Genomic DNA, 16395 nt, shown 5'->3' on the forward strand with positions numbered 1-16395 from the left:
CTAACCATTTCATTATATCAACAATTGCAATGTAATTTTAATTCACTTCTGTGACCTGAGCCTCATTGCTGCCTCCTCTCCCCTGTCTGCTGGCAGAGCCATGGCCCCTCCCCCTTTCATATCTTGCGTACTGTCTCTTGTTCCGTCTAGGAGAGTCTTGTGTTTTTCCATGAAGGCTTCCGCCTCCACCACTGTATTAATTCTCACTCTACCACCCTCCCAGAAAATCAACAACCCTTCTGGTATTAGCCATCTAAACCAAATATTTTTTTCATACAATTTTTTAGCTAAAGAGGAAAATCTCTTCCTCTTATCTCTTACTTTCTTTGGTATCTGTTTTAAAATGGTTATTTCTTTATCCTTATATCTTAAAGATTCCCCCCTTTGAACCCTTAGAATCTCATCTCTTGTAGTCTTTCTAAAAAATTTAACATGAACTTCCCTTGGAACATTGTGTGTTCTAGCATAAGCTGAATTAATTCTATATATCAGGTCAATATCCCACCTTACCTTTGCTAATCTCAGTTTCAAAGCCAAAGAGCCAATACTGTCCAAAGGCGTCTCCATGGTCATGTGTCCAGCATGACTAAACGCACGGAACACTGTTATTATTCTCTAAGGCTGAGCTGAAAAGAGAAGCGGAATTTGGTTTTGAATCTTTTTTGACCCCACTTTTTGACAGAAGAGCTTATTCCAGGAAAGTGCTGATGAAAATTGCTTTGCTTGCAAGTAGTGATGTCAGATTTGTGTTACTTGTTAGGAGCTGTGGTGGCGCAGTGGTTAGAGCGCAGTACTGCAGGCTACTTCTGCTAACTGCTGGCTGCCTGCAGTTTAGCACTTCAAATCTCACCAGGCTCAAGCCTGACTCACCCTTCCATCCTTCTGAGGTTGGTAAAAATGATGACACAAATTGTTGGGGGCAATATGCTGACTCTGTAAACAGCTTAGAGAGGGCTGTAAAGCACTGTGTAGTGGTGTATAAGTGCTATTGCTATTAATGATGTCAGTCACACATCAGTGATGTCAAATTATCACACAGCCCTGTAACATCCCATTTTGATAGGATCTCTGATTTATTGCACAATTTGTTATTTCTAAAAAGCAACAATAATAATAATAAATAATAATAATAAATTTTATTTGATTAGCCGCAACCCTCTCCCGAAGGACTCGGGGCGGCGTACAATCAGAAGGATAAAATACGCATAGGACACACATACATACAAAAAAAGGACAATTTCATTTGTGCGTGGAGGAGAGTAGACTTGTAAGTGAAAGACAATAAACACAACTAAAAACACAATTAAAACACAGTTTAAAATCCCCTTAAATAAAATTGCTAAATTAAAAACCCCTCAGGAGCGTAACGAAGTCATGGTTGAGCCAGGCCAGATATTTGAAAAAGGTGGGTCTTGAGCTTAACACGGAAGGAGCGGAGGTCAGTAGTGGTCCTAATATCCGGGGGGAGGTCATTCCACAGAGCTGGGCCCGCCACAGAGAAGGCTCTGCTCCTAGGCGCCGCCCCAGAATATATCTGTGCACCTGAAATGAAAGCAAAGGGAAAGAATGTCAGTAAGTGAGAGTAAACAAGAAGAATATTTGCATCATTGAACTGGTAATAAAGAAATCATTCTGTTGCTCATCACCACCACTTTTTTTTATCTTCAAAGTCAAAAGAATCGAATATTACAATCTGCTGAAATCGGTCTTTCCTGTATAGATGGATCCTAGAACAACCGCTTTTAACATTCGGCAGAACAAAACAAAACAAAAATCCCTAGTCCAATTGAAAGAAGTAGAACTGAGTTCTTACCTTTGAAAAAAATAAAGACTGTAACCAACATTTGTATATATCTGCAAGAGTTTTATTTCGTTTTACTCTTTTAAAGAAAAGGTGGTCTGACACGAAAAAGATACATTTTTGAAGGGGAAAGCTTACTTGGCCTCACTTTCTACCCTACATTGCATGGCTAAGGGGGGGGATTATTAAAGCAGATTTATAGAATGAATGATACCGGGGGGGGGGGAGAGTATGTTGAATTGAGGCCCTTTTATAGGACCAATAGTTTTCTTTCTGGTAAATTGAGAAGGGGAGACATTAAGTCCACCTCTACTCCCCAGTCCCACATTACACCTGCCTTTCACCCGAATGCGCATGTGTGATTAATGAGGAAGATTCCAAATATTCGTGTTCCACATATTTCTTTCAGTTAACTCAGATGATTGTTATGGAAAGCTCCAGAGATAGCAAAACACTTACAGGAATTTTCACCAGCAAGGCCCTTTCGTCATGTGAGCTAATAACTTCCATGGATTCTGCCCAGCAAATTTAGGCAGCTTGTTACCTAAATCTCAGGGTTTCAGTGTCTGGATTTATCAGCTCTCTATTTCCCAAATGGCCCCAGCATAGGATATAGTACAATACCATAGTTGGAACAATTCTTGAAGGCAATTTTTCAACATGGTGGTTAATTCAACTCATAGTTTGGTTTAGACAGGGCTGCAGATTGGTACAGCCCAGTGACTTGGACTGAAAAACAATCCCTATTTATGGATCTTTATTACCTAGATCTACTATGTATTGTTTGTTTGTTTGTTTGTTTACTTAGTTAGTTAGTTTGTTGGTTAATTAGTTTTATAAATTGTAATTATATCACATACCTGAGGAAGAAGCTTTGGAACTATAATTTTCTATGAAACCTAAAATAGAAATCTCATTTTATTTTTTAAAAAAACCACCATCAGTTAACCAGTGGAGTTGGAAGGATATCTACTTTGCAAACTTTAAAGAAGCAATATAAACAGGAAATGTTACACTGTGGATTTACAAACTGGAAAATTGTAAGCATGTGGTTGCTTTGCACCAGATCCCCTGTATACTCTTATTTATTAGTACTTTGGGAAAAGAGAGCTTTTCAGATTCAGAGTTGATTTACAAGAGCAGAAAAAGTCCCCATTAATTCGTCATAATTCGTATTTCTGCTTAGAGAAATACATATAGATACGAAAATTCAACCCCTGGTTTTACTATCATCTGTGACTAACCCAGCTGTTCAGCTAACTCTATAAGCAATGTGCAGTATTCAATTCCCCAAATAAGGCATTACCTGTAAAATTATGGTGTAATCTCTTGTCTTGGATTTGTTCTGAGGCCATAACTTTTTCATTTATTGAGGATCATGGCTTCGGGCCCTTGATTTACAATCACCTACAAGAAAGAAAGAAAGAAAGAAAGAAGAAAGAAGGAAAGAGAAAGACATAGAAGGAAATAAAGAAGGAAAGGTAAAGAAAGAAAGAAAAAGAAAGAAAAAGAAAATAAAAAGAAAGAAGGAAAGAAAGAAGTATAGAAAGAAAGAAAGAAAGAAAAAGAAAGAAAGAAGGAAGGAAGGAAAGAGAAAAAGAAAGAAGGAAAGAAAGAAGGAAAGAAAGAGAAAATAAAAAAGAAAGGAAGAAGTAAAGGAAGAAGTAAAGAAAGAAAGGAAAAGAAGGAAGGAAGGAAGGAAAGAGAAAAAGAGAAGGAAAAAAGGAAGGAAATAGAAAAAGAAAGATGCCATTAATGTTAATAGCATTAGCTAGATACTCATTGCAATTCTAGGCACCAAATATGGCGGTCTATGGTTTTTCAGCTGTCCAAAATGTCTACTGTACTGCCAGTAATCCTTGCCAGTGGTTTTAATCGCTAGACCCTTTGAGACCTGTAGTTTAGCAACATTCAGTGAACTACATATTCTTCATCTTTTCTGTATGCACTTATAAAGGAGCAAGTCCCACAGAACTTAATATACAGTATTTGGCCGTAAGATTAGCAGCTATATACGTAGATACACAGTATTCAAACTCTATGCTGAAACTGGATCTAGCTTCCCATTGTGTCTCTACATACTGGTTCTGCCTCTTTATTTTTTAAGCTTTCTCTGTTGATCAGAAGGCTCACTAATGATGTCTACTTGTGCATGCAGGAACAAATGCATTGTGCCTTCTGTTTGCTTGCTACCTGCAGAAAACTTTTTCCATAGAGGATCAGCCTTTTACAATGCATTCCCAATAGTGACTATCTGCTTAGCTTTACACCACCGTGGAGATGAAAAATAATTCTACCTTGCAGCTCTGTTTCTATCGGCACAACCACTGAGTGGAGACTGCATTGAAATCCACCACTTGGTAGAAAACCACACTTTGCTTGGTAGCAAGGAAGTGTGCTGCATAGGCTGCCTGCATGCCTACTATCTGTAGTGAAGAGCTTATTTGCAGATCAGGCCTTTGCATGTCTGCTTCTGGAAATGGCTATCTACGCAGAACTGTATCAGCATCATGGCTCTAAAGCTTCAAAGAAACACAGCCCTAGGAACATCGAAGGCCATGGGGGAAGGAATGGTGGGAAAATGCAATCTGGCTGGTGCAGGGAAATGAGAGCAAATCAGTGGCTGGATTACCTGGTAGGAATAGCCAATATTCCAGAAGATAATCTCAAAATGCAGAAGGATCTTGACAGACTTGTACATAGGCATTATCTAACAAAATGAAATTCAATGGTCAAGGTTCTACATTTAGGCAATAAAACCAAAATGTACAGGTACAGCATATGTGGTACCTTGGTCAATAGTAGTAACTGTGAGAGGGATCTTGGAGTCCTAGTGGACAACCATTTAAATATGAGCCAGCAGTGTGCAGCAGCTGCCAAAAAAGCCAACGCAGTTCTAGGCTACATAAACAGAGGGATAGAATCAAGATCACGTGAAGTGTTAATACCACTTTATAATGCCTTGGTAAGGCCGCACTTGGAATACTGCATTCAGTTTTGGTCGCCACGATGTAAAAAAGATGTGGAGACTCTAGAAAGAGTGCAGAGAAGAGCAACAAAGATGATTAGGGGACTGGAGACTAAAACATATGAAGAACGGTTGCAGGAACTGGGTATGTCTAGTTTAATGAAAAGAAGCTGAATTTCCAGATTTAGTGTGCATGCACATCTGACAATCAGCTGGCATGCATGCATACTGGTTTTTAGCACTGCCACATGCGCGGGCAGCTGATCTTCATGTGAGTATGTGCACATGCGCACCAGAAACCCGGAAGACAAACAGGAAAGCCCATCCGTGCTGGGCCATGTGGCTTTTTGTGCCACTTTGGGCATGCGTGCCATAGGTTCACCATCATGGCTCTATAAGCTAAACAAAAATTCAACCCCCCCCAAGACTACACAAAAAGCAATTGCTGAGATTACATTGCTATGAGTTTAAGTCAAAGAGATCCCATCAACGTTGTCCACAAAAAATGATGCAAGTTCTCCATTGCAAGACACCACTGTTTAACATGATGGAAGGGAGATGACATATACTAGCCTATTCTGAGGCAATAATAAACCAGATGAGAAAGAACATGGTTTCTTATCTTACGACAACATCACTATGTTTAGGGAGGTGCTAATATCCATCCACCCAGATTCAATAGGTGTATCGAGCAATTGATGAGACTGTGTGAAAGAGATTCTGCCATGACCTCATGGTCACTGTTCAGAGAACTTTAACACAAGAAAAAACACTTTTGGGATAGGTTACAAAACAGGTTCATCATAGATACTTTTGAAATTGATAAAGATTTTGACATTTTCTGCAATGAGACTTAGGCTGTTAGGATCCATTGAGTCAACCTTGATTTTGTGATTGCAGGAACGAGTCCATTCCATTGTCTTGGCAACATTTTTCAGAATTGGATTGTCAATATTTTCTTCATAACTCATGGTCTCCAAAAATTAAAAAAATATCAAGGTATTCAGTACCTTTAACCAAATTGGTAGGGTTCTATAATATGGGGATCTATAATATGGAATAAATTATCCTTACAGTTTAAGAGGAAATGAAGGCCATTTACAGTTTTTCATTTTTATTTTAGTAGATTTTTTTAAAAAAATATAATTAATATTTTATTGACCACTTGGAGCCATTAAAATTAGTGCTGTATATTTATGTAGGTACGTATGTATGTATGTGTGTGTGTGTATACCGGCATATATAATATTCATTCACTGAATGAATGAATGAATGAATGATGTATGTATGTATGTATGTATATATAATATGTACATGTATGTGGGTGTATATGTATGTGTATACATACATACATATATTTCTCAACCATGGATGATAAATTGCCCACTGGATGAATAAGTGATCCAACAAACAACACACTGACAACTACATTTTTCTGAAAAGTAATCATTTCTAAACAAATATGTCATGTGACATGCTGGCATGGAATAGCCACTTAAAGTTCTCAAAGTTTGTGACATCATACTTAATCATATCTGGAACAGATTAAGTTATTTACAAAGAACACATTCCAGAAAATGAAAGAAGCGGGAGAAATTTAGATCTGCATGTTCTGAATTCTCCACTAATATATTTATTGACATAAATCTTGCATTACAATGAATCAGAATAAATTATAATTAATGTGCACTTGGACAAAGTGATTCAGTGTTGGTAAAGAAGTGATTCAATCCAGTGTGGGTTCAGAGGTGGTATTCAGCAGGTTCTGACCAGTTCTGGAGAACCAATAGTGGAAATTTTGACTAGATCGGAGAACCAACAAATACCACCTCTGGCTAGCCCTGCCCCTTCTATTCTTTGACTCCCAGCTGATTGGGGGGGGGGGGATAGGGACTTTGCAGTAACCTTGGTGGTTACTGGTGGTGGGAATGGAAATTTTACAGCATCCTTCCCCTGCCACGTCCACCAAGCCACACCTACCAAGCTATGCCCACCAAGCCATGCCACGCCCACTAAGCCATGCCACAGAACTGGTAGTAAAAAAAATTGAATTCCCCTATTGGATGGGTTGCCAATTTTTTTTACTACAGGTTCGGGTGTGCTCCTGTGTATACTTACGACACTTCTGTACATGCGCAGAAGTGTCCGGGCAGGTGGGTGGAACCTCCTGCCACCACTGCTACTGGTTTGCTTGATCTGGGCTGAACCAGGAGCAACCCACCTGTGATTCAATCCCAAATAAATGATAAAAATCCAATGTCCAATAAGAATATATCATTTAATGTACAGCTACATCAATTCATAGTAGACTCTTTTCTTTTCAAAACCTTGAAACATCTCAATATTGCCATATTTCTAAAGAGTTTATTCTGAACATATAATAATTATTTTAACATCCTTATGCCCAAATATTTAATAAAGTTTAGCAGACATTCTGCTTTTATCCCTTAATGTTCTTAAACTTTTCATTGCTGAAATATCATCTTAGGTTCATCTATACCAGTGGTTATCAACCTGTGGGTTGGGACCCCTTTGGGATCAAATGACCCTTTCACGGGGGTCGCCTAAGACCATCAGAAAACACATATTTTCAAAAAAATATGGAAAACATAAAATAATTTTATGGTTGTGGGTCACCACAACATGAGGAACTGCATTAAAGGGTCACGGCATTAGGAAGGTTGAGACCCACTGATCTATACTGACCTTCTTACATTAAAAAAATATCCTTCTTTTCAGATAAACCATTTCCCTCATTTTAAATGCATGTTTAGAGCCATTATTTAAAATACTAGGTACCAGGTTAAATACTGTAGGTGGAATTTTAATAATTGGTTCTGAAAACATCATTTTCTCTAATAGCAGTTTCAGGTACATAAAACAGCTGGAGCAAAATGAGCCTTCTAAAAATAAAACAAAAATATTTATGTGCTTGGGTTAACTTTGAAATACTTAGCATTGACATTTATAAAAAAAAGACTTCTAAATTACATTTTTATAGATACATAAGTTTATAGATGCTTATTATGTTTCAGTAAAACAGTTTATAGATACTTTTATGTTTTTATGAATAAGACATTTTATAAATGTTTATTAGAACATCATGGTGGAGGTGGACTTGGAAGACCAACAGGAACTCATAATTGTTTGGGAACAAGCAGAAATTGCAAGATAAGAGCCATTTTCTGTTTTTTATAAAGATTCTTGGAATAAATAACCTGAACCTCTTCTCCTCTTTTGGATTGGTATAAGACGTACAAAGCATAATTCAGTGTATTCCTTCCCAAACTTTGATCTCTATATATTATTGGACTTTATCTTGCATAGTTCCCAATCCGTAATCCAACAACAACTAGAAACTGAGGCTTGGAAACTCTGTACTAATAGTTGACTGGAAGGTTATTGCTCTGTCTGAAATCTGGCAGATTATCATTCAAACAGATTTTGTTGCCTAGTGAAATATTAATGCAGCCAGTGCAATCATTAGAGCAGATCCAAAGATCTACTTCCTCTGATGAATAGCTACAAACAAGCTTCAAATCCAATGTATAAACTATGCCTTCAGTCTAATCCATGATTTCTTTAAAAAATATTTTATTTGTAATACAAAGATGACAATTCTTTTGAATTCATGGACCATTAAGTTTTCTAATGTTTTTTTTTCCCAGCTTAACTCCATTTTCAAATAAAATTATGTTTTCAGATGTATGGCCTCTGATGAGCCGCTCTCTAAAAACACAATTTAAAGAGGGATAAAAAGACATCTTGATTTGAATATTCAAAATCCAAATATGTGAAACGTTTGTCTAGCTTAGTGTTTAAAACTTTAATCTTAAAAATGAAGTTTGCAGCTGAAATTTTCATTTCAAATGATAACACACATACATACATGAACACACACAGAGGGAGAGTGATAATTCAAAAATTAAAAGTAATATGAACAAGGGTTTAGTTTCTAGTTTTGCTTTCAAATGCAGGTGGCTTTTCACCTTGTCGCCAAAACCATAAATCCAGAGCTCTTCTTGAGGGAAATGAGCAGTCTAGAAACATGAAAAAGAAACAAATAAATAAAATCTGGAGTTGGTTCTACTGCTCTGGGGAAACTACAGGTTAGTTACAGGTCAGATGTCTATGGAGATTCTCAGACATCCTGGTCATGGTTGTCCCCAAGGTGTTTTTTTCAAAAGGCAACTGGACTTCCTTAGTTTTTCCTTGAAGGAATATAAATCCTACCATTCCCCACCGTTCAGTCAGAACTGAAGGAGCTTCTGGCATGAGAAGCGAAACGTCTTCAAGGAAATACGAAGAAAGTCCAGTTGCCTTTTGAAAAAGCACCTTTAGTACAAGGTCAGATGTTACAAATACTATGTGCCTACAATTGAAAGGAACAGTTTAATGTCCTTCTCTCTTCTAAAACTGTGTAGTAATGCAAAATACATTGCATGCAGCAGTTAATTATATTAAGAAATGAAGGAGAAAGAAGAAGAGATGTCACTGAACTTTGATTTTTCACCAAGGTGCAAAATTCTGATCTAGTGCTTCAGTTAAATGTCATTGAGAGATGAATAGGATCCAAGAGTTAAAATAAACTGATACTTTGTTAATAGGATTAGAGCTCTAGACTTAATAATTTGCTTGTGCTTGTGTATGTTTGTGAGACCTTGAGTAAGTGGTTGGCTCCTAGTAACTGCCTGGACTACTCCATGAAGTTGTCTTGGACAGGTTCTGTCCAGAGTCAATTGGATTGAGATGAACAGTTATAAAAATCCCGAACAAAGAAATAAAATTAACTAAGGTTTTTTGGAGGTATTTTGTCATTGCCTTCTTCCTAGGGCTGAAAGAGAGTGAGGGCCAGCTGGGTTTATGCCTAAACCAAGACTAGAATTCACAGTCTTCCAGTTTCTAGCCTGGCAATTTAACAATCACACCTGGCTCCCCGGTTTGATAATTACCTTACATTATTTGATAACAGTGACGTATGGTCTTGGTTTTTTTGCACTTTTCAATTTTTTTAAAAAAAGGTTGTTAAATTAGCAAAAGAAGTGCAGAGTTTTAAAAACACATTTAATCTCACTTTCCAACTGTTGATTAAATGACCCTTCTGAGATCATAGACTTGCTTAAAAGTCTGTGCTCAGTGCTCAGTAAAAAATTTATTAGGACCAGCATTCTTTTTACAGTTCCCAGTGATAGAAATTCTCAGATGATCCAGCAGAAATTGGTTGACAGTCTTTTGCAACATGATGGATTTGTTTTTCTTCCCACCCATAAATAGAACAAGCAGTAATGTTTTAAAGCTTTGAGTTCCTTGGCTTTAATAGAATGTAAGAGGCACGCACAGTCTGGAAAATTCCTGATAGCTTCCTCCAGCGTGATGTCATGTAGATGGATTGTAACCATGCTGCCCAGAATTCTACCATAGGATGGCCAATGGCTGCGAAATGTGCAAGTAGTTACACAACTGGAGGATACCAAGTTGGTTTAAGAGTAAGGTTGGTCCATAAATTCAATGGCAGTAACCTCAACTGAATTCAAGGGTAGGTATATAGGACTGCATATGAAATACAACTTGGGTTTTCAAAATATCTGGATATATTCTGGATGCTAACACCAATATCTTGCCCCAATCTTCAGCTGAATATTTCTGATAACTTGTGACAGAGAATAAAGAGTTAATGGAAGTTAAAAAGTCCAGCAAATTGCTTACCAGATTTTTCTCTGGGGAAATGGAAGAGAACTATCTCTTTTTGCATGAATAAAACTCCTGGATCAATCAATCTCTTGCATCTGCAGTTCAAAGAATCAAGAAACATGTGATCTGGCAAAACTTTGCTTGAGAATATGTTTGCTGAGACAATGATGAGCTAATGAAGGCTAGTCAGCATGGTGCCCAGAAGCTTCAATGTATCTTGTTTTGGTCACTTCTGAGCCACCAGGATCATCTCTATTTTCAAAAAAGTTACTTCCAAGACTATATTCAAAAAGAGAAAAAATTGATTGAGCTAGAGATGGACACTAACCTGATATGATTAGCTTCTTGTGAACTATGTCAGAAGTATATAACACAGATTGTTGAAGCCTGCATCTAGTTGCATGCATCATATCCAGAACTGCATTCCAAAAGTAATTTAAGTACAGTAGAATAAAAAAGAATTATTTATTGACCAAGTGTGATTGGACACACAAGCAATTTGTCTCCAGTGCATAAACTCTCAGTGTACATACACACAACAAGTGATAAAGCATTATCATAATCATACAATACAACCATCATAAATCATAATAAACACTGAATGACAGTCATAGCATATTAAATAAGCAATCAACATGTAAATCATAATATGATACTAAATAAAAACAACATAAATCATAAGATACAAACAAGAAAGTTACAGTCATAAGACGTTAATGAAATAGGTAATAGGAAAGATGAGTATAATAGTAATACAGCCCTACTAGATGGTTTGATATCCGTGAGGCATAAGACAGTGTTGTGGGGATTACCGGTAGTTGTTTAGCAGAGTGATGGTATGGAAGGAGAAAAACTGTCCTTGTATCTAGCTGTTTTGGTGTGTAATGCCCCGTAGCGTCTTCTTAAGGGAAGAAATTGAAACAGATTGTGTCCAGGATGTGTAGGGTCTATAGATATTTTCACAGCCGTCTTTCTAGCTTGTGCAGTATACAGGTCCTCAATGAAAGGCAGGCTGGTTGCAATTTTTTTTCTGCAGTCCTAACTATCTATTGAAGTCTGTGTCTGTCTTGTTTGGTTGCTGTGCCAAACCAGACAGTTATAGAGGTGCAAATGACAGACTCAATAATCCCTTTGTAGAACAGTTCCTTGGGCAATCTGAGCTTTCTGAGTTAGCTCAGGAAGAACATTCTTTCTTTGTAGGATCTTCTTTTTAATAAAATAAGGAGTTCTATGGTATCAAATGTCATCACCTAAGGTCCTCCATGAAGAATATATTTTAAAAGTCCAACACTAAGTAAAAGGAGCTATTCACTGGCTAATCTATGTGGGGATCATGTGATCAGATGGTCTTTTTACAGATAGCATAAGCACGGTGATTCATAATTATTTTGCAAGTTAGAAATGTTATATGGGTTTGTTTCATCGCTGATTCCCGAAGTTCAGAGGGATTGTGTGAAGTGTGTCTCATCTGGACACAGATTTTATTTTTCAATAGCAACTGTATCTATTGGGTGACATCTTTGTTCAATCTGAAGGAATTATTAGAGATTGGTGGAATTATATCTCCATCTTGTGGACAGAAGATAAAGGAAACACTCATGTAAAAATGAAACAAGTTCCTTGATTAAAAAAAGAAGGAACAGCACAACCTGGCTATTAGAGCATAACACAGAAGGTTACCCATCATTTTGAAAGAAAATTTAAAAATGTATCAGACTTCTTTCTTTCCTTTGGTGAGCCCATGTTTCTAATTTTTGGATCAGGAGTGTTCAATTTTAGCAAGGTGTGGACTTCAGCTCCCCAAATTCCTTAGCCAGCATCGCAAAGATCGTAAAGATCTCTCTTGCATTGAAGAATCCAACTAAATTAAAATCCTGGGGCACCTTTATATAGTCTGCCTTTAAATTAACAGCATTAGTAAAACATCCACGTTAAAAAAATCTACTTGGTTTAGCTCTGCTTGACTTCTAGTCTGTGAATTGGAAGAAAAGTATTTTGACATGCAACTGCTGTAATGGTTGGGCTGTAATCTCTTTTAGTAAAAGCGGTCTGTAGGTAGAAGAGTCATTTCAATTTTGATATGGGAAAAATTAAGAAAAACAAATGAAACTAATCATTTTTGCGTGGATGTTTGTGCCAGGAGCAGGAAGAAAGGGTTAATTCTGTTAATTCTCCATCACATTTTCACAAGATGAATTATTTTGACTAAAATGTCTCCCATGGATCTCCTCTCCTTATTGGTGTTTGTGTGAAATACTAAATCCACCTAAACGTTAGTTAAACATGTAAAAGCAGAGTCCATCTACTTTGCCAACTAGAGGTTTAGGTGCTTGGATTATAGCAGAGATTGTGTAATTAGTATAGAAATTTGGTCTATTCATTAATTGAGTTCTTCCCCCCCCCCCCATTTTGAAGACTCTGAGGAAGTTTGTCTTGACATGTTTCCACAAGGGAAACATATTTTAAAAGCAGATTAAATGCTTTAACAGTTGAGAAATCGCGTAGTCCCTTTTAAACTTGAATATATTCACTTGTATATATTGAAAATAATAATTATTGCTTAATCTTCACTTTTAAGTGGTCACTACTCAAAGCTTTGGGATGAAATCAAGATTTATTATTATTGTAGTTTTTAAGTGCTTTAAATTTCTATGAGCACAATATACCTTAAATACAAAGAAAGCCTGCTAATGGAAAAATACTTGCAGTATGTATTTTCAGTAGAAAAGCTATTGTGACATCCACAAGGACTCCCTTCCTTGAAAATATGGGAAATAACTATAGCCACTAATTAGTGGAATTCATGCCAGTGATAGCAACAGCAATTGCTTTGGCTGGACTGCACCCATGTCTATGCAGCTCAGGGTGTGTGTAAACCATTTCCGTTGTAATGCTAATCTTGAGGCCAAATTCTATTTCCTTCCTGGCATGACTGAAAGATGATCTGAATACAGAGTGCACTTTATGTGAGAGAGGAATCGTTCTGGAAAAATTAAGATCAGTTCAAATTCTGCCTTACCTTTGTAGACCTTGGCTCTCTGAATTGTTTCAAGCTACAGCTTCTTTGAGGCAGACATATTAGCACAATAATTCAATAAGAACCCTGAGGTGATTATTTCCTGCTTGACCCTTAAATAATAGAAAGGCTCAGTTCTGTTTGGCTGGAATACACTTCCAAACCCATAATTTACTCTGTTGCCCCAAAATTTTGAGGTTGCTTAGCCTTAGGTTAATTTTTTTTAAAAAGGTAAAGGTGTCTCCATGGGTTTTGTGCCTGATTTTAAGGGGGCAGTGTTTATCTCTGTTTCTTAAGCCAAAGAGCCAGCATTTACCTGCTTTTGAACTGCTAGATTGACAGGATCTGGAACAAGTTATGGGTGCTTACCCTGTCTTGCGGCACTCGGGTTTTGAACTGCCAAACTATAGATCTTTAGTGGTTTAAGATTCAGCATCTTAACCAGAGTCGTTGCGTCCCATCAGTCTTAGAAACAAAGCCATAGAACAGTGTGTGTGTGTGTATGCATGTAGAACAAATATACACACATAACACGCTTGCTTTGTGACCAAGTCAGTCTTGATCTATCCAGCTATGTGACTGATAATCTCTTCCCAGAATGTTACTGCCTCTTCTCCTACTCTGGACAAATATTGCCTTTTGCATATTGCCTTGGCTGTATTTCAGGGGGACTTTTACAGTGTCATAAGTGATGCTTTGAAGAATAATGCCAGCAGTGGTTGATATGGTCTTTCTCATGTTCTTCCAAAATGAAAAGCATTCCATGATCATCTTTCACCATAACAATCCAATTGGTTCAAATTTACTGATAGCCCTCATAGATCTTATGTGGTCTAAGCAACGTTCGTGATAACATAATTGTTATAACAGTCGACATTCCCTTAATGTATCTCTAAAGGTTACCCTGTCCCAACTTTTGCCTAGGCTATCTTCAATAGGCCTGAATCAATAATGATGTTCTATTTCAAAGATAAATTAAACAGGGCAAAACATCTGCATGAAATATATAAACTACTCCAGTATAACCCCAGATTTGTAACTCAATACTCAGACAAGCCTTATAAAGAAAATTCTCATTGGAGACAATGTGTTATATACTTTAACCTGTACAACAGGGATAGTCAACCTTTTTATACCTACTGCTCACTTTTGTATCTCTGTTAGTAAAATTTTCTAACCGCCCACCGGTTCCACAGTAATGGTGATTTATAAAGTAGGGAAGTAACTTTCCTTTATAAAATTTATAAAGCAGAGTTACAGCAAACCCCTACCACCCACCACAAAAGCTGGAGCGCCCACTAGTGGGCGGTAGGGACCAGGTTGACTACCACTGCTGTACAACTTCCCAAATCAGCAACACTGTTACTGATTATATTAAGTATCTAAAATAATGCCCATGTCTTAACAGTTCTAGATTTTACTAAGATTTTGTTAGTGATCTGATTTACCTAAAGGCTAAGCAATAAAAGAAAAAAAAACTACAAGTGATTAGAGAAAAAGGGTCCTGAAAGGAAACAGTATCTCATAATTCATTTTGTATGAGATTTCTTTACATCATTATACAACTTAGTTGTAAATTCACCTGTGGGTCATAAACTCTGAAGGTGGTGTCATCTTGCAGAACATGTGTTTAAACTCATAGTAGCTGATGAACTGCTTTGTTGATTCAAAGTATACTTCTGGCTAATACCAAAATTAAGAATGTGTATATACAGAAAAAGCTGCTTATGCATTTAATTACTGTATGTCATCTCTTATTAAGTCTCATGATAATCAGTCGTGACACCAGGAAACCATGTCATTCACTTCATTATCTTTATTATAAATGTGTTAATTGTTATTGAAAAATATAGTAGAATTTCCACAATCTTGTTCTTCTTCTTTTAATTGATGTCTCTCTAGCTCAGTCTTTCACAACCTTGGCTACGTTAAGATATGTGGACTTAAACTTCCAGAATTCCCCAGCCAGCATGAAATCCACACATTTTAAAATGGCTAATAATTAAACACAGCTAATATCTAAACAAACGTTAAGTCTGTGCAATGTTTTGGATCCAGGGATGTTTCTGGGCAGGTGTGGAAATATATATAACACCTATATGTATTTTCTTTAAAAAGCTGCCATTATTTCTTGGGATTGTATGATGGGAGTCTTATGCCAGTTTTTAATATTCTTTTGGTTCTGAATCCAAACTGCTTCATGGTCTTATTCACTAATCAACTCCGAGGCATTGTAAAACAGAACTTTGAACACATATTAATTAAAATATTGTTGGACTCATACCATATCAAATTACATCATCACTTGGGACATCCAAGGGTGTGGGTTAATCATCTCAATAGATCCACTCCTTTTAAAGAGTTTGTCTGCATGCAAAAAGGAGTGAGATTTTGACCACCTGATCCACATGCCATTTTGACTTCACTGACATGGACATCTCTGCATCTCACCAATTAGTTGAATACTGGTTGTATACAGCAGTTTCTTATGGTTTTAAAACCCCTACTCCTCAGAACTATCTGGAAATGTTTGAAAACCAAGCCAGAACTTTCTACACACAAAGTACACATTCCGGGTAGTTTACAAAGGTACTTAAAACGCCACTTATACAAACTGGTGCAGATATATGTTTAAACATTTCATTCTGTTGCGGTCAACGATCTTGCTTCCATAGCCAAGACTTCAACCAAACCATTTCTAGGAAATAGTGTATGAACACCAAAACTGTTTTTTCTTTTAGTGTGAAAAAAGAATTTTAAAGTGGGGATATCTAGAGGATACAATCTTAAAATTGTGATTGTTCACAAACTATAAGCAGGAAGTTGACATGGCTGTAGAAAAGGCAAGTACAGTTTCTGACTACATTAACAGATTTTAATTAGAGACCATCAAATCAATGTCAATTACCTGGCCATTCA

General features: G+C 37.0%; 1 protein-coding gene across 1 annotated transcript in view; it reads left to right on the forward strand.

Annotated features, from left to right (window-relative positions):
- CPQ (carboxypeptidase Q) overlaps nucleotides 1-16395 on the forward strand; it is a 638038-nt gene that overhangs the window by 195734 nt on the left and 425909 nt on the right. The gene's annotated exons all lie outside the window — the stretch shown is intronic.

This window comes from Natrix helvetica (genome assembly GCF_964273705.1).
Source record: "Natrix helvetica genome assembly, chromosome: 4".
In the NCBI taxonomy this organism is placed as follows: Eukaryota; Metazoa; Chordata; class Lepidosauria; order Squamata; family Natricidae; genus Natrix; species Natrix helvetica.